General features: G+C 35.2%; 1 pseudogene; it reads left to right on the forward strand.

The window, feature by feature from the left end:
* The first annotated feature begins 4434 nt into the window (after positions 1 to 4434).
* Positions 4435 to 5350, forward strand: LOC141499234 (L-lactate dehydrogenase A chain pseudogene; annotated as a pseudogene).
* The last annotated feature ends 21299 nt before the right edge of the window (positions 5351 to 26649 follow it).

Genomic DNA, 26649 nt, shown 5'->3' on the forward strand with positions numbered 1-26649 from the left:
CCCTTCACTATTAGATACCCAAGACTAGCATCTTGGTTCCATTTAATCACTTAACATCAGTTAGCTTTTACAAAGAGATATAGTAAGATACAGCAAGAACAAATATATAAACATTTTACCCAAAACTTTTAGGCATACTTTTTCCTACTTCACCTTGGTCTCTAGAGGAGGTCAAAATTTAGTTCAATTCCTACACAGAATCTATTCCTCTGAGTTAAAGTTGAAAGGCTCTATCACTGCTAGGAACCAGTAGATTGGATCCTGAGGGTCAATCCCAAAGAGCACTCCTTACTCCTAGGGCAATTATGTTGGTTTGACCCCAACACCTGGACTGAGTTCCAACTCCTAGATTTCTTTGGCTTGTTTTTTCAAGTTGGAAACTTCCAAAGTTGGAGACTATATTCGTTCCAGGTAGATTAGAAAATAACAAACAAGCCAACCGCCACAAAAAAACAAACAAACCTGAGACCTGTTTTTTGAATGGCAGCATATGACTTCAGAGGGGAAAGAAGGTCCCAATGCCTTCTCCTTTACCACATGGGCTTTTAGTCAGAACTGCAAGAGAAGGAGTTACCAACTTCTTCCAGATATGCATGAAGTAAAAAGGTGGCTGAAGATCACTCTGGTCTTTGTGAGAATTTCTCCAGTTCTGGTTACACAACTAATCATAAAGGGCTGCTCCCAATAATATACTTAGCTTACCAGAGCCAGTTACAAAAATAGCTACATATTCTCTTATATTTCCAAAGCATTTCTCTTACAGGTCATCATAATTCTCCCAGAAGTTACCTTCTCAGAATCCCCCACATGGAGAGACTGAATCAGATGAGTAAGCTAATGAGGTCTAAGTATGAGACAAAGTATAATCTGATATTTAATAATGCTAGGCCATATTTATCATTCCTTTTCATTATTTCCCTGGAGATTTTTGACCCTTTGTTCCTCTAGATCAGGGGTAGGGAAATTTTTTTCTGCCAAGGGTCAAAAATTAAAAATTAGCCTGTTATATTTGGCTAAACATTTAATTAATTCATCCCTAAAAAGAAGTTCCTAGATTTATTGAATTTCACATCCTGCCTATGGATGCCTTGGCAGTGCCAGACCAAATGATTTTGAAAGCCTTATATGGATGGTAGATCAGACATTCCCCACCTCTGTTTTAGATGAATTGTCATTTTTTGTATGGCTCTATAAAGTAACCCTTTGGTTGTTGGAAAAGTAGAGCATTAATATAGCATTAGATGGGGGTGGCTAGGTGGCATAGTGGATAAAACACCGGCCTTGGAGTCAGGAGTACCTGGGTTCAAATCTGGTCTCAGATACTTAATAATTACCTAGCTGTGTGGCCTTGGGCAAGCCACTTAACCCCATTTGCCTTGCAAAAACCTAAAATATATATATATATATAGCATTAGATATCTATATAAGTCTATATTATTGCCTTGCAGTGGTAGAGGGGCTTGTATACTCAATGAAATTATGAGTTATACCATACAATGTTACCTAAAATGAATAGGTCATAGTGGAAAATTCAGACAAAAGGTGACCCACTGGAGAAGAAAATGGCAACCCATTCCAGTATCTTTGCCAAGAAACTCCAGGAATGGTATTAAAATGATAAAAAGTCTGACATAGGAAGATGAATCTCTCAGGTAGAAAAGTATCCAGGATATCACTGGGAAAGACTAGATGACAACCATAAGAAGTACTAGAAAGAATCAAGTGCTTGGGTTAAAAACAAAAGGAAGTTCAGTTGTGGATGTATCTAGTGAAAAAAGGAAATTACAATGCTGCAAAAATGCTATATGGGAACTGAGAATGTAGTATCTATGAACCAAGATAAGATAGATGTAGTTAAACAGAAGATGAAAAGTTCAAACATTGACATCTTGGGTATCAATGAACTTAAATGTATGGAAATGAATGAATTTAATTCAAATAATCATTACATATTTTATGTAGAATGGGTGTGTCTAAACTAAGGCACACAGACCCTCAAAGGTCTGTCATATGACCTGCCTTGTGTAACTGGAATATGAAGGAATAAGTGAGTGCTTACACCAACATTGCAACATCACAAGCCAGCTTAATCTTCAATTAATATTATCCTTGACAAATTTTTGTTGGGTGATATAGCCTTTAAGAACTAAAAGACTGAATAACCATTCCTTAGAAGAAATGGAATAGCCCTCTTAGTCAATTAAATAGTAAGAAAAGAAGTTCTAGGGCATAACCTCAAAAATGACAGAATGATATCTTTTCAAAAACCATAAACCATTCAATTTCACAGTGATACAGGTCTATGTCCTAATTACTAATTACAGAGAGGCCAAAGTTGCTCAATTCTATGAAGACCTACAATATCTTCAAAATTAATACCTTCCTTTCCAAAAAAAGATACCATATCACCATAGGGGATTAAATGTTAAAGTAGGAGATCAAAAGATGATTAGGATAAGCAAGTTTGGCCTTGGAGTATAAAATGAAGCAGGAATAATAATAATAATAATAATAATAATAATAATAATAATAATAGAATTTTGTAAAGACAACTCATTGGTTGTAGCAAATACTCTTTTTCAACAACCCTAAGATGACTCTATGCATAGACATCACCAAGTGGTCAACATCAAAATCATATTGATTATATAATTTGCAATCAAAGGTGGAGAAGTGCTGTACAGTCAGTTAAAACAAGACTTAAAATTCTGTGGTTCAGATCATAAGTTTTTTTATTGCAAAATTCAGACTTAAATTGAATAAAGCAGGGGAAACATCAGATTATATAGATTTGACCTAAATAGCATCCCTTATGAATATGAAGTGGTGATGATGAATACATTTAAAAGATTATATCTGTTAGAGTGACTGAAGAACTATGGATATAGGTTTGTATTATTATACAGGAGGCAGAAACAAAAAAAATCAAAGAAAAAGAACAAGAAATCAAAACAGGTGTCTGATGAGTCTTCACAAATAACTGAGAAAAGAATGATAGGGAAAGGGAAGGAAGAAAGTGAAATATATACCCAAGAAAATACAGAATTCCAAAGAACAGCAAAGAGAGACTTGATTTTCTTAACTAAGCAATACGAAGAAAATGATGAAAAAATAAAGTGGGGAAGACAAGTGATCTCTTTAAGAAAACTAGAGATATAAAGGAAATGTTTCATGCATATAATTAAAAATAGAAGGGACTCAACAGAGTAGGAAAGGATTAAGAAGAATGGAAAAAATATAAACAGAAGAACTATAGAAGAAAGATCTCAACATCATTGATAAGCACGATGGTTGGTATGGTTTCTGATCTAGTCAGAATCTAGTCTAGAGAATGAAATGAAGTGTACCTTAGGAATTGCCAACAATAAGGTTAGTGGGGATGACAGAATTTCAGCTTACTTATTGAAAATCCTAAAAAATGATACTGTTAAAGTACTGCATTCATTGCACCAGCAAATTTGGAAAATTTAACAATAGCCACCAGATTGGAAAAGATCAGTTTATGTTCCAATTTTAAAGAGGAGCAATGCAGAAGAATATACAAGTTACTGAACAATTGTTCTCATTTTACATTTTAGGTTTTACTTGAGATTTTTCAAGCTAGGCTTTAGCAATATGTGAACTGAAAATTGCCAAAAGTTCAGGATGGTTTTCAAAGAGATAGAGGAGCAACAGACAGGATTGCCAATATTGCTGAATTATGGAGAAAGCAAGGGAGTTTCTGTTAACCATCTCCTTCTGTATGGAGTACCAAAAAACTTTTGACTGTGTGGATCACAACTTTTGACTGTGTGGAAGCAATGTCTCAAAGAGATGGAAGTAGTAGATTATTTTACACTTCTTGTGAGGATCCTCTTTGAGGGTCAAGAAGCAATAGTTAGAATCAAACTGAATGGTTTAAAATTAGTAAAGGAGTATGACAAAGCTATATATTGTCACATTATTTATTCAATCTATATGTAGAGTACATGCAAAATGCCAGACTGGTTAAATCAAAGGTCAGAATGAAGGTTGCCTAGAGAAATAGCAGAAATCTCATATATACAGAAGATACCATTCTGATGGCAGAAAATAAAGAATTAAAAAGTCTTATGATTAGCATGAAAGAGGAGAGTGTAAAAGGAGGTTTGAAACTTTATCTTTAAAAAAAAAGATCATGACAACTGGTCCCATCATTTCCTGGTGAAATGAATAGTGAAAGAAAAAAAAAAGGAAGCAGTGTCAGATTTTATATTCTTCAGTATAAAGACCTCTGCAGATGGTGACCACAGCCATGAAATTAAAAGAGGCTTGTTCCTTATAAGGAAATCTATGGCAAATCTGAATGGCATACTAAAAAGCAAAAATATCATCTTGCTAATAGAAGTTTGTATAGTCTAGGGTTTTTTTCCCAGTAGCAATATATGGTCTATTGTTGGGTTTAGTGTGGTTGGCATGGTGTGCTCCATCAGTATCTTGATGAAGGATTTGGTTGCTGAACTTACCCTGGCTGATGTCACAGAAGATAAGCTAAAGGGAGAGATCTCCAACATGGGAGCCTTTTTCTCAAAACACCAAAGATTGTTTCTGGCAAAGACTATAGTGTGACTGCAAACTCAAAGTTGGTTGTTGTTACCACTGGAGCAAGTCAACAGGAGGGAGAAAGTTGTCTTAACTTGGTCAAGGGAAATGTGAATATCTTTAAATTCATCATTCCCAATATTTTTAAATGTAGCCCTAATTGCAAGTTGCTTATTGTTTTCAATCCAGTGAATATTTTGACATATATGGCCTGGAAGTTAAGTGGCTTTCCTAATAAGTATGTAATTGGAAGTGGTTTCAATCTGGATCCTGCCCATTTCCATTACCTAATGGGAGAGAGAGACTTGGTGTTCATTCTTCAAGTTGTCATGGATGGGTCCTTGGGGAACATGGAGACTCTATGTTTCTGTGTGAAGTGGTGTGAATGTTGCCGGTGTGTCTCTAAAAAATAAATCTTTATTCTGCTTTGGGAACTGATGCTGATTCAGAAAATTGGAAAGAAGTTCATAAATGGGTGGCTGATAGTGCTATATATGAGGTCATCAAGCTGAAGAGCTACACTTCCTGGGTTATTGGTTTGTCTGTGGCAGATCTGGCAGACAGCATTATGAAAAATTTTAGGAGAGTGTATCCAATTTCCCCTATGATTAAGGGCCTATATGGCATTAATGCAGATGTCTTTCATAGAGTCCTGTGTCTCTTGGGGCTGAATGATATTTCTGATGTGGTGAAGGTAAATCTGAATCTGGAAGAAGAGGCCCATTTAAAGAAGAGTGTAGAAACTCTTTGGGAATCCAGAAGGAGCTGTAATTTTAAAGCTTTTAAATGAGCTTCCATTTTACTGTCTAGAGAACATGACAGTAGTTAAGACATTATTTATGATGTGCTTTTCAAGTAGGTCATATCTTTCCTCTGATTTAGTGATTGAACACCAAAAATGTAAACTTAGGAAGACACTCTAGATTCCTACTAGAGTTAGAAATGGAGAATAATTCAGTGACTATTTGTTAAATTCTATTAGTTGTATAGTCATGCTGGATCAAACTTGTCATAAAGTAGTTGCTGTCAAGCAGAACCACCAGAATGTAACTGCCCATTTATAGGTGCTACAGTTTCCCAAAGATCCATAACATTCCTGGACATAACACCATACACTGTACTACTTTTATTGATGTATTTTGTGCTCCCCTCCCTTAGAGCTCTCTAGCATGGCCCCTTGAATCACTTTTCCAGAGGATCTGATTTTGTCTACTTATTTATGCTATTTCAATAGCTGTAAGATTCCATATTATATAAAAGATCTATGTATGTACAATGATGCAACCGATTCCTCAAGTGTCCTCCTAACCCAAATACTGAATAAACAACAAATAACTGGGGGAAAAAAGAAATAATGGAAGTTGAATGAGCCTTGTGTTCTGTAGTTCAAAGGGTCACTAGAAATGGGACATGATTGAATGACTGAACAACAACAGGGTCTATAAATAAATTTAGGTAGCATCTTAATTTGTATCACATTTATGTATTCCAATGTAAATTGTAAATTTAATCATTATAACTTTTTTTAGGAATTACATGATATCTATCCATTTATTTTCTTTTCTGTATATTTTATCACTGTAGTCATTTTCAAAATTTTTATTAATAAATATATATATTATCAGTTAATTTCCCCATCATATACCTCTCTCCTACCCCTCCCAGAAACATATTTTTAAACAAATAATAAACATAATAAAAATAACTCAACCAAATAAATTAATATATGGACTCAGACCAATAAATACTATATGTAGAATTCCAACCCCTTTATCTCCTTATCACTCACCCCACCACCATCTCCCCACCAAAAAGAAGGGAGGGAGAATTTTTATCTTATTTGCTTGGGGCCTAATCTTGAGTACATTTCCACAGCATTTAGTTTCATTCCTTTTGTTACTGCTTCTTTCTAAAAGCATTTTATTTTAGCCAATGTGTCAGTTGTTTTCCTGGTTCTTCTTGCTTTCCTTTGCGGCAATTATTACAGGTGTTTCATTTGGTTTTTATCTCATTTGTTTATTTTCCTTACAATGCAGTTATATATTGCATTATATGCCAGTCTTCAATTGATTAGTATCTATTGTGTTTCAAGTACTTTGATATTACTGAAAAATTTCTGCTATAAATTATTTTCTATGTCGAGTATCTTCTTTCTTTTCTCATTGACTTTTTCCTTTTGATTGATATGTATTATAGATCTTGCAGTGCTATTTTTGGGTCAAAGAGTTTGGAGTTATAGTTACTTTCTTAACATAATTCTAAATTGCTTTCTAGAATTGTTAGACTAATCCACAGGTCTATCAACCAGGCATTAACATTCCTATCTTTTTGCAACCACATAAATATTAATTTTTCTCACCTTGCCATTTTACCAATTTGCTAGGCACAAAGTCAAATCTTAGAGGAGTTCTAATTTGCATTTCTCTTATTATTACAGATTTGCAGCAATCTTTCATATTATTATTAAAAGTTGGATTTATTCTTTTGAGAATTATTTATTCATATCTTTGACTATTTTTTCTATTGGGAATGGGTTATCTCTTGTATATCAGTTACTTATCAAAAATTGTTGATGCAAAAGGAACAGTTGTCTGATATAAACACATTTCTGTTCCAATCAACTGTTGTAGTTTGACATGTCTGATATTTAAACACCTTTTATGAAAGGCTCTAGAAAGTTCTAGAAATGATCTCAGACTACATGATTTTAATTAAAGTTACAAATGAAGAACAGAGTGTTTTTCTACCAGAAATAGAAATTGAAAACTAGTGAAAGATATATTTATGTTAGATAATGAAAATCAACAAAATGTAGCTTCAAGGACTCATAATGAGATAATGGTGTTACAAATTACAAAAAATCAAATAAACTATTTTGAGAAAACAAGTAACATTTGTATCTGGTCATATGAAAAACACTAAGAATCTTCTGATACCTTCTAGTGTATTCTATCTTAAACATATAGACTATTAATCTTAATCAATAACTACTGACAAAGAGGCCTAATCCTCTTAGTATTAACCCCCTTCATTTTAATTTATCTATTAATTTGAGACTCTAATATTTTGATTCAGCAATAGATTTGATCCATTTGCATATATATTTTGGACAAACATTGAAAACTGAAAATGAACTCATCCAGGAATTGGAGAAGAATAGATTAGATTGCCTTTGGGAAATCTCAAGCTTCTGCCTCAAAAAAAAGCTTCATTTTTTTAAGATTCTTCCACTAATGCTGTATGACTGTGGATCATGGAATAATTAAACTTGCAAGTTACTCACAGTGTAATGGAGATCCTTCTGATGAGCATAAAGAGGATGCAGAATTTAATCAGTTAAAAATTACAAACTAGAACAAAAGTGCAAAATATTTCTTTAAAGAGACAAAAGAGAAAAGAAGGAAGCTGAGAAGAAGGGATAATCAATGGACAACACAGTTCCATTCATAACCATGCAATGTCAAGAGATCTACTCTCTTTGCACATTTTGGGTAAAAACTCCTCTAGAGGAACATTCAAGTAGGTATCTACCATCAAATAGCTATGAAAGTATTAGTGCAGATCTTCTTTTTTTAATTTAAATTTATTTTTATTAAAGATATTATTTGAGTTTTACAATTTTCCCCCAATCTTGCTTCCCTCCCCCTCCCCCCCACAGAAAGCACTCTGTCAGTCTTTACTTTGTTTCCATGTTGTACCTTGATCCAAAATTGGGTGTGATGAGAGAGAAATCATATCCTTAAAGAGAAGATAAGTCTAAGAGGTAACAAGATCAGACAATAAGCTATCTCTTTTTTTTTCCAAATTAAAGGGAATAGGCCTTGTACTTTGTTCAAACTCCACAGCTCCTTATCTGGATACAGATGGCACTCTCCTTTGCAGACAGCCCAAAATTGTTCCCAATTGTTGCACTGATGGAATGAGCAAGTCCTTCAAGGTTGAAAATCACTCCCATGTTGCTGTTAGGGTGTACAGTGTTTTTCTGGTTCTGCTCATCTCACTCAGCATCAGTTCATGCAAATCCCTCCAGGTTTCCCTAAAATCCCATCCCTCCTGGTTTCTAATAGAACAATAGTGTTCCATGACATACATATACCACAGTTTGCTAAGCCATTTCCCAATTGAAAGACATTTACTTGATTTCCAATTCTTTGCCACCACAAACAGGGCTGCTATGAATATTTTTGTACAAGTGATGTTTTTACCCTTTTTCATCATCTCTTCAGGGTATAGACCCAGTAGTGGTATTGCTGGGTCAAAGGGTATGCACATTTTTGTTGCCCTTTGGGCACAGTTCCAAATAGCTCTCCAGAAGGGTTGGATGAGTTCACAGCTCCACCAACAGCGTAATAGTGTCCCAGATTTCCCACATCCCTTCCAACAATGATCATTATCCTTCCTGGTCATACTGGCCAATCTGAGAGGTGTGAGGTGGTACCTCAGAGAAGCTTTAATTTGCATTTCTCTAATAATTAATGATTTAGAGCATTTTTTCATATGGCTATGGATTACTTTGATCTCCTCATCTGTAAATTGCCTTGGCATATCCTTTGACCATTTGTCAATTGGGGAATGGCTTTTTGTTTTAAAAATATGACTCAGTTTTCTGTATATTTTAGAAATGAGTCCTTTGTCAGAATCATTAGTTGTAAAGATTGTTTCCCAATTTACTACCTTTCTTTTGATCTTGGTTACATTGGTATTATCTGTGCAAAAGCTTTTTAATTTAATGTAATTGAAATCATCTAATGGTTTTTGGTGATGTTCTCCAACTCTTCCTTAGTCATAAACTGTTCCCCTTTCCATAAATCTGACAGATAGACTAGTCCTTGAACTTCTAATTTGCTTATAGTATTGTTTTTTTATGTCTATGTCCTGTAACCATTTGGATCTTATCTTGGTAAAGGGTGTGAGGTCTTGGTCTAATCTAAGTTTCTTTCATACTAATTTCCAATTATCCCAGCAATTTTTATCAAAGAGGGACTTTTTATCCCAATGTCCAGACTCTTTGGGTTTATCAAACAGCAGATTACTATAATCATCTCCTGCTTTTACACCTAGTCTATTCCACTGGTCCACCACTCTATTTCTTAGCCAAGTATTGGTGCAGATCTAAAGAAAATGGAAATTGTAGATTTTTCACATCTCTGTTAATAAATTTTAGTTGTAAGATTTTAATTACATTGTCTACATATAGTTTCTTTCAGTGCAATAAATTAGAGTTTTTCTTTTAACAATATAAGCTTTGTGCTTAATTTGATATTTAATCTCAATGTTTACTTCATTAGTACTGAGGAAAGAATGCTGGCTCTGGGGTCAGAGAACCTGGGTTCCAATACCCCCTGGCACTTATTGTCTATTTGTCTGTGGTCACCTAGCTTCCACTGGTTTCATTTTCTTCATTTATAAAATTTGGGTATTTAAATAGATGATCTTTGAAGTTATTTCCTGCTCTAGATAGATGATTATATTTCAGTATTTTACTTCTAGGATCCATGATTTTTAACTGTTTGGGTAGGTCTTCCCATGGCATAAATCATAACTGCAACTTGGATAAATGGTTTTAGAAAGTGATAAGACATTTGAAGTTAATGTACACAAGGGAAGCTATTTTTAGGCAGTTGACAACATAGGGCTTGGGGTCTCCTGCAAAAAGTGGATATGTCACATAAATTGAGTGTTTCACAAAATTGGCAAAATATGTTGCCTGAGAACATTTTTAAAATCCTCCCTAAGATCCACTGGATGTCCAGGTCTAAGTGGGTGAATCTTGGAAATCAGCAGTCAGGGATGGGGCCATTACAGAATCCATCAATCAGAATCTCATATTTTGCTATTCCAGCAGCTACTGACTGAGAAAACTAAGAAATGATCTACCATACTGTTTATCCTTCAAGCTGTACACACCAGTTCTTACCTACTAACATCTTTCTGCTAAGTGTTGCTTGGATGTGCAAAGGATATTCAAGGGACTATTAGAAAGTATTGGTGACTACTTTTTACTTAAGGCAAAATTGACATTCCTACCTCCACCTAATAATAATGATTGAGTGTTCCCAAGTATGTAGCTTCAGCTGAACTTTGAATTCCAAACTTGACAAGTTGCCTCAAAAGGAACACATGTAGTAGGAAGAAGCATCAAGAATGACTAAAGTCTTACAAAGTTTAGTAGTGGGACTTGGATAATCACTGCTATTTGTTTTCTTTTTTCTGCCAGGTCTTATGTGTAAGATGTCTCCTAGTTTTATGTTTTCATTTGTCGAATACTTTCTTTTTTTTTTATTTTCAAGAGAAGACCTTTTCAGATCCCTTGAATATAAAAGAAAGCTTTTGTAATTTAAAAAAATAAAAAAGATTGCTACAGCACAAAAAAGTCATTGCCCTGAGGCTAACTTGGAGACAACCTCTCAGAATTTAGTTAGGAAAATACTATTGATTGCTAGTGGGAACTCAAAGCCATTCCAATTTGTGGCACATTTTCACTGCTGACAGTTTTCAAGGACCTAGGGTCACCTCCACAGCAAGATGGTGGAGGATTTGAATGTGTTCAACAATAAAAACCTTCAAGTACCACTCAGACATAATGAAGTTTGAAAAAATTTCCAGGATATGAGAGGGCTGACAGTTTCTTACTATTTTCTACTTCTTCACATTCTCAAATGAATCTTTTCTCCACTTAAGATTTCTGCTAATCTTATATTATAATAATAGATTTTCCTTCTGGATCCAGTGCATTCATTCAAGAATTTCTATTAAAAATAAACTCTTCATTCAGGGTAGAGACAAGTCACAGTTTTGTATCCCAATGTTTAGAAGACTTACACTTAATCCATTACATGAAAAGGAACACACATATTCTTCAACAACATTCATATTAGTTTGTACTGAATGAGAAAACACTTAGGAAATGTAAATAAACTTTTCACTGATACCATGTTCTTATGCATATTTAATGTTATGATCAGAATATCAAAATAGAAATGTAACAATATTTTGATTATCTCCAAATGCACAAATTAGATTTCTCTAGGTACACTCTGATTTAATCCTTTATTTATCATATTATAATGGATGAGATAGGAAATTACACAGTGTTGAGCCGATCTTTGTGTGGAAACAACAAAGCTCTCTGCAGGCTATAAGAAGAGGACAAGAATTCTGATTTTTTTGTGTTGGTTTACAACATTGCTGTGGGCTTTTGGGCAAGTTGCCAAAGTTTTGTTTGCCTCAGTGGTCATGTTAGTTAAAAAAATAATAATAATTGAGACTAACTTCAAAATCTTCTAGAGAAAAATTATTAATCTATCATCTAGTTTTTTTTAAAGCTTTATTGATGTATTTTGGCTTTACACTATGCACATTTACATAATTGACCCTACCTGTGAGAGATATCATGTAACAACAGTAAAACAATTTTTAAAACTAACAAAACAATAATATCATTTGTAAGATCATACAAAGTCTACAAGAACTACAAGTCTCCAACATTTCTGTCCATAATTTTTTTAATGAAGAAAATTCCATTTTTCTCTCCCACTAACCCCATTCCTTTGGTAAAAAAAGAAAAAAATGTAACAATCATACATAATCAAATAAAACAAATTCCATTGCTGATTGTATATAAAAATATCTATTTCTTATTCTACACCCAAAGTCTATCACCTCCTCCTCTGCCAGGATGTAAATGATACATTTCATTACTGATCCTTTCCAATCAAGGATAGTCAAAAAATAGTTCTTATTCCAGTAGTTTGGGTCTTTGTTTTTGTCAAATGCTCAGGTACTAGATATTTTAACTTAAGTTGTGCAGCTAATTTTCTCCAGTGAGTTCTCTTTTTTAACCAGTACCAAATTATTTTTTGAGTATTCCTGCTTTATAGCAGTTTGAGATTTGACACTGTTTAGTCCCTTTCCTTTCATTTCTTTTTATTATTTCTTTTAAGATTCTTGATCCTTTTTTTAACCTCCCTATAAATTTAAAAGTGAAGAAATAAAGGATAATATTGGAAGTCTTTTGCTCAACAATCTGCCAATAAAACCAATACTTCAAATGAAATAAATATTATACTATACTTAAAAAATATAAAACACCCAGATTAACAGAATAAGAAATTGAGAATTTAAACAACCCAATTTTACAGGAAGAAATTGGACGAACAATAAATGAACTTCCAAAGAAAAAACTCTGGGACCAGATGGCTATAGAACTGATAACACACTGGATATGGAAGGGTCATGTACCAAGCTCTGGTTCATTCTTTGCAATGCAATTTTACCTGCATTCCCATGATCCACTATTACTATCAGTGATATCAAATTTTTGCATGTATTGCTCCACCATGAGTAAAAAATCAATGAACTTTTCTCCTTTGTGCTATACAGCATTAGAGACATAGTATAAGATCTTTTAAGCCATCCCTTTCATACTTCTCAGCTCAAGTATGTATATGCTCATACCATACCTCAGTAATTTTTTGCATTGTCACAGTGCCCTTTACATTCTCTATTGAACACAACACTTTGGTTCAGGGGCTTTCCACATCCCAGTCATACTCTTACCTATCCAAATGTAGTATCCCAGCATTTTTCTTTTGAGGGAATTTGTTTAGGTTCAGAGAAAATCCCAATTTGTGGTTTATGGTATTTGTCTACCACAGTAGTTTTACCCAGTTTTACTCAGAGATGAAGTAGAATTCTGAGGTTTCACTGAAATATTTAAGTCTCTCTGTAGACTTGCCTCCTTAGATTAGAAGAGCTCCTCTCTCTTTAAGCAATTCATTATTATCAGAATGTGTATCGCTATGAAATCCCCAGGAAGAACTCCCTACTGGTAATTTGTCAGGCAAATTTCCATGGTCATAATTCTTAGGCAGGACTAGAAAAACTTCCTGAGTTGTTTCATCTGCCTTATTTTAATCTGGCTTATTTCTAAGTCTTCCAAGTTTTATCAATAGCTATGAGATGTCCTCATTTCTTAAGGTCTGGGCATTTTTAATATTAGGAGACCTTTAAGTTCTTCAATTGCAAAAGCAAGACAAAACTACTCAAGTATTTTAGTGCCCATCTCCATATGTATTGATATTAATACATAATCATTAATGCAAGCAATAAATGCACACTATTGATTGTATTATGGCAACAATCAACTACTGGATAAATATTTAAGCAATACAATATTCTTTTAGCAATTTAGTTTTTAAAGTAATTTAAGCAATTCAATTGAAGTAATACAATATTTTATTTAAGCAATTTAAACTATAAAATTTAAATTGCATTTAAGCAATATAACAGAACAACAAAAGATTTTGAAGCAGAAATCTTACAGAAATCACACAGAAATGTTATAGCCGTTTTGTTCTGGAAACAAATCTTGCAATTTTTTTTTGTTCTGTTCTTTAATCCTAAATCATTCTGGACTTAATAATGGAGGCCATATAAGTGATCTGGGTCATGCCCTGGAGGTAGATATAGTAGATGCCACTCAAAATGCAAATACCCACTCATGTACAATAAATGCTCTTACATCAGGTGTTAGTTAAGCCCCATCTTTAGAGTATGCATGGTAGATTCTATCATTCCTATACCAGGTATTAGCCACTCCTAAATGCAGCCCTGTTCTGACCACCACAGAAAAGTATTTAAGTAAGGTTCCACCCTGGCTTACCCTCTTTTTCCTAAGTGACTCAGCCAGGCAGTTGCTGCCAGTTTCTTTTCCCCTCTCTTTCTCTCAGTTGAATCCATGTGATTCCAATTCCATGCTGCTGGACCATGTAGTCCCAATTCCATGTGGATCCTATCTCCTTAAAAACTTATTTTCTTTAATTTAACTTGACTATCTTCTATCTTCATTATCCCCCCCCCCCCAGTTGTTGTCTCTTCTTTGTTTAAGCTATCTTAAAACCTCACTTTCTTTCATCTAATTTGTCCCTATATTAAAAAAACTCTTTTTTTGGCAAGGCAATGGGGTTAAATTACTTTCCCAAGGTCACACAGCTAAGTAATTATTAAATATCTGACATCAAATTTGAACTCAGGTCCTCCTGACTCAGGGCTGGTGCTCTATCTACTGCACCACCTATCTGCCCCTAAAACTTACTTACTTTAACCTAACTTGTGCCTATCTTAAAAACTTGCTTTCTTTAACCAAACTTGTACCTTACCATCTCCTTAGAAACTTGCCTTCTTTTAACTTGATTATCTTCCTAGAAACTCCCCTTCCTTTCCATGTTGTAACTATTTCTTTTGACCTAATCTTACTATTTTCTTAGAAACTACCAAAATGTAATTCCCATATGACTACTCTCCCTCATTAGGGATCAGTGATTTCCTGTCTTCACTTTAGTCCTTCTTTCCCTCAGTTTCTGCTAATCAGTTTATCCCTTTATTTTCTCTTTCCTTTTAGCTCACAGCAATCCTGAAATTTATTAGCTTGCTATTTCTTCAAAGAATTTAACTTGTGAACTCTTATAGTAAATTGTAAATTCATTAAATTCCTCACCCCAGGAGGTCAGCTAGGTAGTACAGCAAATAGAGCACTGACCCTGGGGTCAGGAGGTCCTGAGCTTAAAATCAACCTTAGATACTTACCTAGCTGTGTGACCATGGGCAAGTCACTCAACCCCTTTGCCTTGCAAAAACCTAAAAAAAAAAACCCAAACAACTTATGAATTAGTCTAAACATTTCTTACCTCCCTGAGTCAGAGAGAGTTTAGTGATTTCTTCACTCAAAATGAACTACAGCTCTCTGTCTGTCTCTTTGTCTTTCTCTCTCTCTCTCTCTCTCTCTCTCTCTCTCTCTCTCTCTCTCTCTCTCTCTCTCTCGGATTTCCCCACCCCAGTTGTTCCAGCAACAATATGAATTCAAATAATAAAAACAGTATCAATGATTTTTCATCAACAGAAAGCAATTAATTATGTATTAGTAATACTCATACTTTTCAGAGATGGAACATATCAATAAATGAAGCAATCACATAATATTTTCATGACAAAATCAGTTTAAGATGGAGTCAAATCACTTTGGATAAGGTTGTTCACACCTGCAAAAAGGCAGTAAAACAAAATCAAAACTTACATCTAAAAAATTCCAAGATAAAAGGAGGAAGAAAAAAATATCTGAGTCTCTATAGAAAATCTGCTTCTAATGAAGAGAAAAGAAAAACTGAATATAAAATGTGTTTTCCAGAATGGTAATACAAAGTCCTCTTCTGAGACAAAATTGATCACAGAAAAAATTCCTAAGTCAAAGAAATGTTTGCTAACATTCACCACACATCAAAAAAATCAGCCTGGAAAAAAAACTTTTCAAAATTGCCCTCCAAAAATTGCGAGCAAAAAATTTAAATTGTAAAATGGAATACTGAAGAGAAACTAATTCTGATTTAAACTTATTCCAGTCTTGGAAAAACCTAAAATAATCAGCTTTTTAGAAGTGAAGGCTGGAATTATTTTGAGTGGCCACTCAAAACAATAGCTTACCTAGCCTTGGGTTTATTAAAAGCTCTACTTAAGTATAATCATTCAGAAAACAATAGGCTGCTTGCTCAAGGCAGAAAACTACAAAACTTCAAGATAGCAAAAAAAAAATCCAAACATTTCAGAAAAATAAAAGCTAAAACTATAGAACAATTTCTTACAAAATTAAGTGACCAGAAGTTATACCTATATTTCTATTGCCAAGCTCCCAAATAAAAAGGGATATAATGTGTTCTGAGTTTTGGTCAGGTAGATTATATGTGTTCAAATGTATCTGTCTAGATGTGAGGATCTAGGAACCAAGGATACAATCTCCTTAGCTCACCCCTCTTCAAAGGAGACTTTGAGTTTTGCCTAAAAGAGAACAGAAGGTTGAGGCTAAAAGCTGGTCATTCTGCCCTGCTTAGAAGGAGAGAGAGTAGGCCTAGATTTTATCTGTCTTTCCCACCTCCCTTCCCTAAACCCACCTTTCCCCTCAACTATCATTAGTCTAGGAGAAATGACTTTTAGGCTCCCAACACTTAAATGGAGATGTGTGACAAGCTCTATATCCAAGACTTGATTTCCTCGACACCAAATATCAGTTCCAAAACGAGCACATGAGAAATAGCAAAAAAATCCATTGATCAAGTTGGTAGCAGGCAGAAATCAGAGAACTTAATCAGATGAGAAGATATACCAAAATTCCCCACTGGGAGCAAGACCTAAGCTCAATCAAAAGAAGAACCCCATATCTCATTCAAGAGGAAATTTCCTTTTGCATAGGAAAGTCTCTAGCATAGGAAATTGGGTATAATATCAAGGTACTGGCTCTTCTACATGTCACCATCTTTGCAAAGTCTTTCTCTTCCTTTGGGAACCTGAAAAGAACCTGGAGTCATGTGTCTTTTTTCTGGAAGCAGGAAGCCAGAAATCCTAGAGCTTGCTTTTCCCAAGGTCTCACCAACCCGTTTCTCATGCAGCCATGAGAACTGAATAAATCAATCTCCACAATGTTGTTTTTAATGTGATCATTGTTTCCTTGGTTCTACTCCCTTTGCTCAGCATCAGAGCCTATAAGTCATTCCATGCTTCTCTAGAGTCAAACCATTTATAGTTTCTTATAGAATTCATGTATCATAACTTGTTTAGCCATTCCCCAATTGATGGGCAATCTTACAAATATATTAGCAATGAATTGGGACTAATGGGTATAGACTAAATAGGGATTTAAAAAAATTTATTTCCAATTGCTAGGAAGTTTTCCCTTACATCACATCTCAATTATCTCTGCAAACTTCATTCATTATCCTTAGTTCTGTTCTCTGAGGTCAAGACCACCAGATTCAACCCTCCTTTCACATAATAGACCTTCAGATACTTAAAGACAGTTATGTTCCCTTCAAGTCTTCTCCAGGGTAAATAAGATTAGAGTCTTCTATTGATGTTATATAGTGTATATTGGAAAGTGTTTACCATTTTGGTTGCTCTCTACTATGCACCGTCTACCTCATTAATATCCTTCACAAATGTGGTATTGTTGCTGTATGATTGGTGTCACCAAATTTAAGATTGAGACTTGATGAAAATGAATGAATTCACATACAGTTCTGGGATTTTAGAACTGCTCAGGATTTATTATACAGAATTACAAAGTGTTCAGATTAAAATCTTTTCTCCTAGAGAAGCCGGAAGCACTTTCAGGACAGACTAGGTAAGGTGAGAGAGAGAGAGAGAGAGAGAGAGAGAGAGAGAGGATAGACAGTTGTAAGGGCTGGCTTAGCCTGACCACATGGCATAGGGACCCATAGTTCTCCAGCGGGCCTAGGCCAGGAGCACATAGTCTAAGAAAGAAAGAGAGAAATAATCATCCTTTCAAGGTGAAGGTAGGTTTAAGGAGAGAGAGAAGGGGCAGTATTTCTCTTAAATGCACTTCTGTATAGGGTTGGACAAGTTTGATGCTTGGGGAGTGGTCTAGCACCTGGTTGCAGGTGTTCTCCAATAGGTAAGCTATGCCCTGGTTCTTACTGTCCAAAAGTGTTCGACCTCTAAGTCCAATATGTCATTTCCTGTTATGCCAGTATAAACTTGACCCATCAATGGCCAAGGTCAAATAAATTGAAAATCAGAAGCTGGAGGAAGGGGAGCATTACCACAGAGATCCCCAGATAAGCACAGACAATATTTTTTCTTCCACAAAATTTGTTTCTAAAGACATCTCCTATGTCCATAATTCCTGTATCGGTACTCCTAAATAAATATAATACTCTAAATGTGGTCTTTGTGTAGCCCAGAAATGTTCAATAAATGATTGTAAGATATTTGAATAGATCAAGAAGTTTAATTTGATAGGAAAATTTTTGATTGAAAGGCAAGTCTAGAGTTGGTCAGTGACATTAGATAACTGAAGAACCATGAAAGTCCTGGATATTTAGTTTCATTCATGTGTTTCATACAAAGTATGAACTTCTAAAACAGTATCAGAAAAAGTATTGGGAGGCAACAAAGACAAATTCTGCTTACTTTGCAGATTTGCCTATGCAGCAGTTGTGCTCTTGGTCAACAAAATTTAATTTAAGTAGGCTGCTCCAGTGGAAAGTGGAAAGGGAGACTTTGGTGTGATTTAGTGCCCAGAGTCAGTTTTGGAAACAGGAGGAACTGAATTCAGGTCTTCCCTCTAACAAATAACTAGTTTCCTGACTCTAGATAAATCACTTACTCTCAATATTCTAGGCCATCTCATGAGATCATACAGAGAATTTAGCATTCTGTGTAGGTAGAGGGAGTTATCAATCAATGGGAGTCCTATTTCTGTTATTACCTTATTGTCAAGACTGTGGTTATCTTCTGTATTTAAAGAGGTTAACTTGTAAAGGGATTAGGCTTATTCTGCTTAGCCCCCAAAAGCAAAGCTGGAAGCAATCAGTGGAAATTTTAAAGAAATCCATTTTAGTCTGGATGTTAGAGAAAATCTTCTCCCAATAAGAAGTATCCAAAAATAAAATAAGCTTTCTCAGGAAAGTACAGTGTTCCTCTCATTATTGGCAGACTTTAAGCAAAGCCCAAAATATTATTTTGTTCAGGCACATTGTCAAAGAGATTTACTTTGGGGGTACAATTTGGAAGAGATGTGACTTTCCAACTTTGAATAGTTTAGAAGAGGTAAATCCAAGCTTCTCCAATTCAACCTTTTCAGAACACTTTAGTTCTCCTTTAATACCCAGCCCAGCCCAGTCCAAAATTTGGCAAATAATGACTTTCTTAAGTGAGGTAAAAAACAAGAGGAAGAGCAAATGATGTCCTTCCCTCAGCTTCTTTATTATTGCTGCTATTTTATGTTACAAAGAGAAAGCCATGACATTGATTATGGGGAAATATAGACCCCTTAAGGGGTATATAAGAATAGGCTTTATTTGAAAAACTCAACCATTCTGATTCAGGAGGCCAGGAAGGGACTTTGATTTAAAGGTTGTACAAAGAATTTACCCAAAAAAAGTCCTCAAACTACTACAGAAAACTTTACAAAGTTATTACAAAAAGTTCATAGCAGCAAGATAGTGAGTTTCAATAGAAGTAAGAAGAGATTGGAAGAGTTTGGGAAAATTACACCCCTAGAGTGGGTTAGCTTCACAACAAGATAAGAAACCTAAGTATAGACAAGATAAGTAGTAGAGAAGGGCAAAGTGATGGGAGAATTTGGGGTATGACACTCCCCAAGAGCAAGCTGCCCTCCAAAGGTAAAGAAGCAGCACAAATGAGCTTTTGAGGATGTAGTTTAGGGGTAGGGGGAGACATGCTGATTAGGGACTGTATCTCAGAGAGCAGAGATGAGGTAATGGAGAGGTATGTAGATGAGGGGAGGTAGGTCAAAGACTTCATCCTTTCAGGCTAAGGCAAGGATTCATTGTTTTGTTGATAGAGGTCTGTCTTTTGCCTGGGAAGGCTACATACTTTACCAAAAGTTCATTGACCCCTCTCAAAGCTTGGACAATGGGATGGGGATGGGGTGGGGAGAGGAGAAACATGGTCAGTACAGAGGAAACATTAATAACTATAAAACATATTTCTCTGTCAATATTTTCCCTACTTCATCATGATGAATAGAGAACTAGTCAAAGAATCAGAAAGATCTAGGTTCAAATTCCACCTTATGACCTTGGGTTAATTGCTTAACTTTTCAGTGTCCCAGGCAACTCTCTAAGGCTATAAATTGAAGAACAGATGTCTATTTGCATTAGGAGAGGGGATTCCTTCATTTAAAGTTCCCTATTCTGATGAAGTCTCAGATCTTTTTTTTTAAGTATGGTATTTAAGTAATTTTATTTTTCCATTTATCACAAGAATCTTACAAAGTATCCCTGGCAAATATAGAGTCTTAGACATTCACCTCAAAAAACTTCTTGTTACATTTTATGCTGTGAAAATGTATTTGTAGTTCAGTCGTATCTGACTTTTCCTTACCCCATTTGAGGTTTTCTTGTTAAAGATACCAGAGTGAATTGCCATTTTTCTTCCTGAGCTCATTTTTGCAGATGAGGAAAAGTGAGGCAAACAGGGTTAAGTGACTTTCCTAGAGTCTTTCAGAGCTAATAAGTATCTGAGATTAGATTTGAAGTCAGAAAGAAAGTCTTCCTGAATCCAGCCCTAGCACTCTATCCACTGGGCCACCTAGCTATCCACATAACAAGACAAAGTAACATTTGTGTATTTTCTAGATAATACTAGTATACAGACTGATTCCTTTCCCAATTGTGGTTAACAGTAGAGTAGCAGAGTGTGCATTCTCTACAAACTGGCAAAGCTTTGCTATTTGTTTCTCTTTAAAAGCAAAATTGAAAATATATATTTTCCCTAAATGCAAGTCCTCTGCTAAAATATATATTTCAAATGAAAACATATCCTGCCAGCTAAAGTATTAATTCACAGCATTTCTACATTCATAAAGGGAGCATGTGCTTGTTTGATTTCTATGCAGTTATGTGTAAGTATTTATTTAGAAAAATATCCACACATATTTAACTTCTTTGGAAATTCTTGCATCCTTAAACCATGTATATGGCTAGCTCAACTTGTTGGAAGAGAGACAGGCAAGTATAGTTAATAAAAGCATTAGATTGGAACTTGGGAGAACTAGGTTCAACCAATAGCAACTAAGACAATTCACATTTCTGTAGTGCTTTAAGGTTTAAAATATTTTCTTCTTAACAGTAATTTTATGAATTTGATAGATAGCTGAATGGTTTGCTAAGGTTGCTAAATCCAGAAGACTCAAGTTATATTTCTGTAATTTGATCCTAGGCAACTCATAACCTATTATCTGCCTCAGTTTTCTCATCTGTACAATGGTGATTATAATAGTACCTACCTCACAGGGTTGTTGTGAAGATCAAATGAGATATATAAAGCACTTTGTGAGGGAAAAATTGATTTATAAATACTGGCTATTATTATTAATTAAGGAAACTGAATTCAAAAAAATGGATTCTCTTGTCCAAGGTCACAAAGTGAATGTTTGAATTGGTTTCTTAACTCCAAGAACAGTTTTATACTTTTCCATACTACTTTTAGCTCTTTATTCTGGAACCTCCTTCCCTGGAATTCATACATTGGAAATAATCCCATCCACCCACCCACACCCAGTTAACCTCCATTAAAGGAGAATGCTAAAGTAAGCCAAGCCTCATTCCTCTCTAGGCTGCCCTAGGGACTTTGTCCACCATGGTTCAGCTTGCCCCTTGAAGTTTCCTTCACTCCAGACCTGCAATTCATACTCTGGAAGTAATAGCTCCCTTCCTAACCATTGAATGGATTTAAGAAGGCTACTCAGGCCAACTATGTCTCATTCTTCTCCACTTTGCCTACAGACCTCCTTTACTGTGAAGTCCTGCCCACCTTTTCAGCTTCCTACCTTGTATGTAATATCTTTCCCTTTTAGAATCTGAGCTCTTTAAGGGAAGAAATAGTCTTTTTTTCCAACTTTTTAATAGTTAGAGCATTTAGCACCCTAATTGGCAGATAATAAATTAATTTCAATGTTATTTGTTTGATGACTGACTACTACCTATCCTGCCACTAACTTACTATGCAGCAGAGACTTAACCTTTGTGTGGACATTGGTTTCTTCAGCTATATAATAAAGAGGTTGAATTAGATAACTTGCAGCTTCCCATTCCAATCTAACAGTCTCTAAGTATATTATGGCAGCACTTGAGGAACCAAAATTAAATTTCCAGTATACACAAATAAAATTCACTCAAAAAAAAACATTTGGTCTTTATGTGGGGTTGGAGGTATAGGCTGAAACCTTCTATTACTCCAGATGACTCACAAAAAAAGTATTCACAGTAACAAGGAAAGAACGTAGAACTAAAGTAGGTCCCCAAACCAATACCTTAAAGTATCTGCCTAAAGATGGAGGGTCATTGACCTCACCCCTGTATGAAAAAGAAAAGTGTGTTTGCATAAGTGCCACAGTAGTAGTTAAAGATTCATCATCAAAATTCTTACTCAACTATCCCAGAGCCAGATAAAAGAATTAAAGCCTCTTCTAAGTACCAGTCCTCTGACCTTGTCCTTAGAGTGGAATCAAGAAAAGGTGCCATACCTTTCTTTTCCTATTGATAATCATTCTTAACTATAGTTCTGAAAGAAATCATGAGCAGACAGACTTTAGAGAAGTACGGAAAGACTTGCAGTAGTAAACTGATGCTGAGTGAAGTGAGCAGAACCAAGAGACTATTGTGAAATGATTAACTATGATGGATAAGCTCCTCTCAGCAGTTCAGTGATCAGGAACAATCCTGAGAAACCTGCTATCAAAAATGTCATTCATATCCAGAGAAAAAACTATGGAATCTGAATGCAGAGCAAAGTATATTATACTTACTTTTTTAAGCTTCTTTTATGTTTTTTCTTTTTTACTCAGGAATTCCCCTCCCCCCCTTTGTTCTAATTCCTTTTTCACAACAGGACTAATATGGAAATATGTTAAAAACAATTGTACACGTACAACTTTTTTTTTTTAGATTTTAGCAAGGCAAATGGGGTTAAGTGGCTTGCCCAAGGCCACACAGCTAAGTAATTATTAAGTGTCTGAGACTGGATTTGAACTCAGGTACTCCTGACTCCAAGGCCAGTGCTCTATCCACTGCTTCACCTAGTCACCCCAACACATACAACTTTTACCAGATTTTTTTTTTGCCGCCATGGGAAGTGTGGAGGGAAGAGAGTGTGGGAGAAAAATGTAGAACTCATAAATTTGTAAATGGATGAATGTTGAATGAAATTGGAAAATTTAAATTAAATTTAATAAAAACAAAACAAAACAAAAAACTCACTCTTACCCAAAAGACTATAGGGAGAATTCTCACTAGTTAATCATTCACATGTGACCAGAAGAAATATAAGGGTATTCTAGTATTGACTGAGAGATGTGGAAAATGTCTGTAAAGGATATGTATGATGTGCCCTCATCAAAAAAGGTACTGTAGTCCATGAAGAAAGCAAAATACAAAGCAAATAGGAGCTATGCAAATTCAAAGCCTCTTCCCCACTAGATATTCTAATGAAACACTTGTGTTCATTCTGTGGTGATGCCTTCCAAACTGGTCTTGGACTGATCAGCGATGACTGAACACACTGTATCCTGAACACACAATATTGTGATGTCATTGATCTTCCTTGAAAATGAAGGACAAGGGGCAGCTAGATGGCACAGTGAATAGAATATCAACCCTGGAGTCAGGAGGACCTGAGTTCAAATCTGGCCTCAGACACTTAATAATTATCTAGCTGTATGACCTTAGACAAGTCACTTAACTCCATTGCCTTGCAAGTCCCCCCAAAAGAAAAAAATAAAATGAAAGACATACTACAAAACAACAATTTAAAGCTATAACAAGAAATTATTTCATTTACAGCAAAAATAGTTTAGGGTGAGAGATAGCAGTAGAGATGGCAGGTTATAATCATTCTTGTAGAGGGAATCATATGGCCAATGTATCCATGAGTGTTGGAGTTGAGGGAAGGCATGTCTAGCAGGAAGGATGCCATGGTAATAGGACCCTGGGGTTAGTCATGACATAGAGTCAATAAACAGAGAATGATAAGGTGAAATACTGCACAGTGTATGGGGAAGAAGTCAGGCTCCCCAACTCCTTCTCACAGGAAGAACAGTACCTCACTTAGATGTTGGTACCCTTTATCAAAACTCCCTTCTCTCCATGTTAGGCTCTCAGCTTCCAGATGTGGCAAGCCTAGTGTTTCAAAGTCTCTTGTATATGTTGCCTTAATACTAAAGCAACAGGGTTTCAGAAGCACAGCAATAAACCTCTCTTTCAGTAAAATATCTTGTAATTGCAGTCCTAAAGAATAAAGGAGCTAAAGACTGTAAACCTTTTATCAAAAATCCATCAACATGTCATAATTTTTCAAAATAATTAATTTTTATCTAAAGGCAACTATAAACAAAATGTACCAAGATACCACACCACAAATTCTCCCAGGCTCTCATCTATAAGAACACATTTAGTGAAAAGGTTATAGAGTTCCTTTAATACAGAAATCCCTATATCATTCCCTAGGAGATTTTCCTTTCCTTTAAAACAACAAAAAGGGATTCATTCTAAAACTTCAGCATTTAGAAATCCACTCTTGTTGAAATCTGTATCACCAAGTTTTTTCTCTCTGTTAGGGTAGGGAGTTTTATAAGTTTATTCACTTGTCAGCTATTTCATTACCATTTTAAAACAGAATTCAAATGCCTGGAGATTCTAAAATTCTTACAAACTACCCCAGCTTTATGCCTGTGGCTCCTGCCATGTCATCAGAACTCTATGATGTATATACATGATCCACATTTATGGGAGCAGTCTCCTGTCCTCTGTTTATACATAGTAAAGGAGGGGGGGGGGGAACTTAGATGAATGCAACTTTAATGGCACTGAAAACTTGGAAGGCTGAATACATTTATTTTCTGGATTGTTCCCATGGTGAATGGTATTCAGCACCTTTTGTCAGACAACATCTACCTTCTTAAGTTGTTCATCATTTCATCTGGCCTCCTGTTTACAAATTGATGAAGGGAGTATTAAAATAAAACAAATAAAAATAGCAGATGTGAATGTGCATCCTGCCTAGAATAAATTTTGACTTGGAAGAGCTTATGCGTTGCAATTTAAGTTTTCAGGAAGAGAAAACTATTTTGTTTTGATATATCTTCCTCAGTAAGGATTCTATATCAACTGTAGCCTAAACCAGGAAGTTTTATAATGTAAGGACAGAATGGAAATTGAGTAGTAATTATAAGATAATAGGGAAAACAAAACTAATATTAAATATTTTATCATTGTAAATAGTATTAGGCACAATGATAGCCAAGTCTACATGGATTGATTTTTACTGCTAGATTCCCTATCATCAACCTTGCTTCTCAACTAATATCTTGAAATAATAGGATTTAGAGCTAGGCAGAACTCTAGAAATTATTTGATTTAGGTTTTCTTTCTTTTTTCCTCCTCATCCTACATCACTTAGATGCATTCTCGTACTCTCTTCCTTCACCCTAGTCTCAGACGAAGATGTGATTTTTCTTACCAAAGCTAACCATTCTATAAGCATAATTGATCCCATTTCATTCTTTCTGCTACAGATTCACTTATCATCCCCCACTACTATCTTCACTTTCTCCTTGTTTACTGTCTGCTTCTCTATTGCCTAAAGCCATGCCTATGTCTCAAAATCCCTGACTTTATCAATTCCTCCCTGCTAACTATAACCCCATATTTCTCCTGTCATTTGTAACTAAAGCCTTGAGAAGGATGTCTACAATAGGCTTCTCCACTTCCTTTCTTCTCACTCTTTTCTTAATTCTCTACAGTCTGACACCTAATCTCATCATTCAGTTAAATTACTCTTTCAAAAATTACTAACAATTACTTAAATGCTAAATGTAATTTTTTTTCTTAATCTTTATCCTTCTTATCTTCTCTGCAGATTTTGGTACTCTTGATCACTCTCTTCCTCTTGATATCTTCTTCTCTCCTTTTGACATTACTATTCGCTAGTTGTCCTGCTATATATTCACCTCTCTTTTTTAAAAAAATCTCTTGGGTTGGATTTTTCATCCAGGTCACATTATCAGTATTCCACTGGATTTTATCCAGAGACCTAGTCTTTCTTCCTAGACTATTTCACGTAGTACTCTAATAATTTAGTTTCCTACCAGTTCTAATCTTTTGTGTTCTCTCATTTCACAAGTCCAAATGGCTAATAGTTATCTTCATCTAGATGTGCTGTAGACATCTTAAATTCATGTCTAAAACTGAACCAAAACCATATTTTTTTCTTTCTAAAGTTCCCTATTACTGTCCAAGGTACCACTATCTGTACAGTTGTCTAGACTCATAACCTAGACTCTCTCAACCTTCATATCCAATCTATTGCCAAGGCTGTCAATTTTACTCTCTTCATATCTCTCCTCTCATAAGGTCCCCATTCTGATAAAGGCTATCATCACCTCACGTCCATTGAAATAGCTTGCTGATTGGTTTGTTGTCATGAGTCTCTCCCAATTCTAGTCTAACCTCCATTCAAGTTTCAAAGTAATCTTTGGATACTTCTATTTGGTAGGAAGTT

Source organism: Macrotis lagotis, chromosome X (assembly GCF_037893015.1).
Source record: "Macrotis lagotis isolate mMagLag1 chromosome X, bilby.v1.9.chrom.fasta, whole genome shotgun sequence".
Taxonomy (NCBI): Eukaryota; Metazoa; Chordata; class Mammalia; order Peramelemorphia; family Peramelidae; genus Macrotis; species Macrotis lagotis.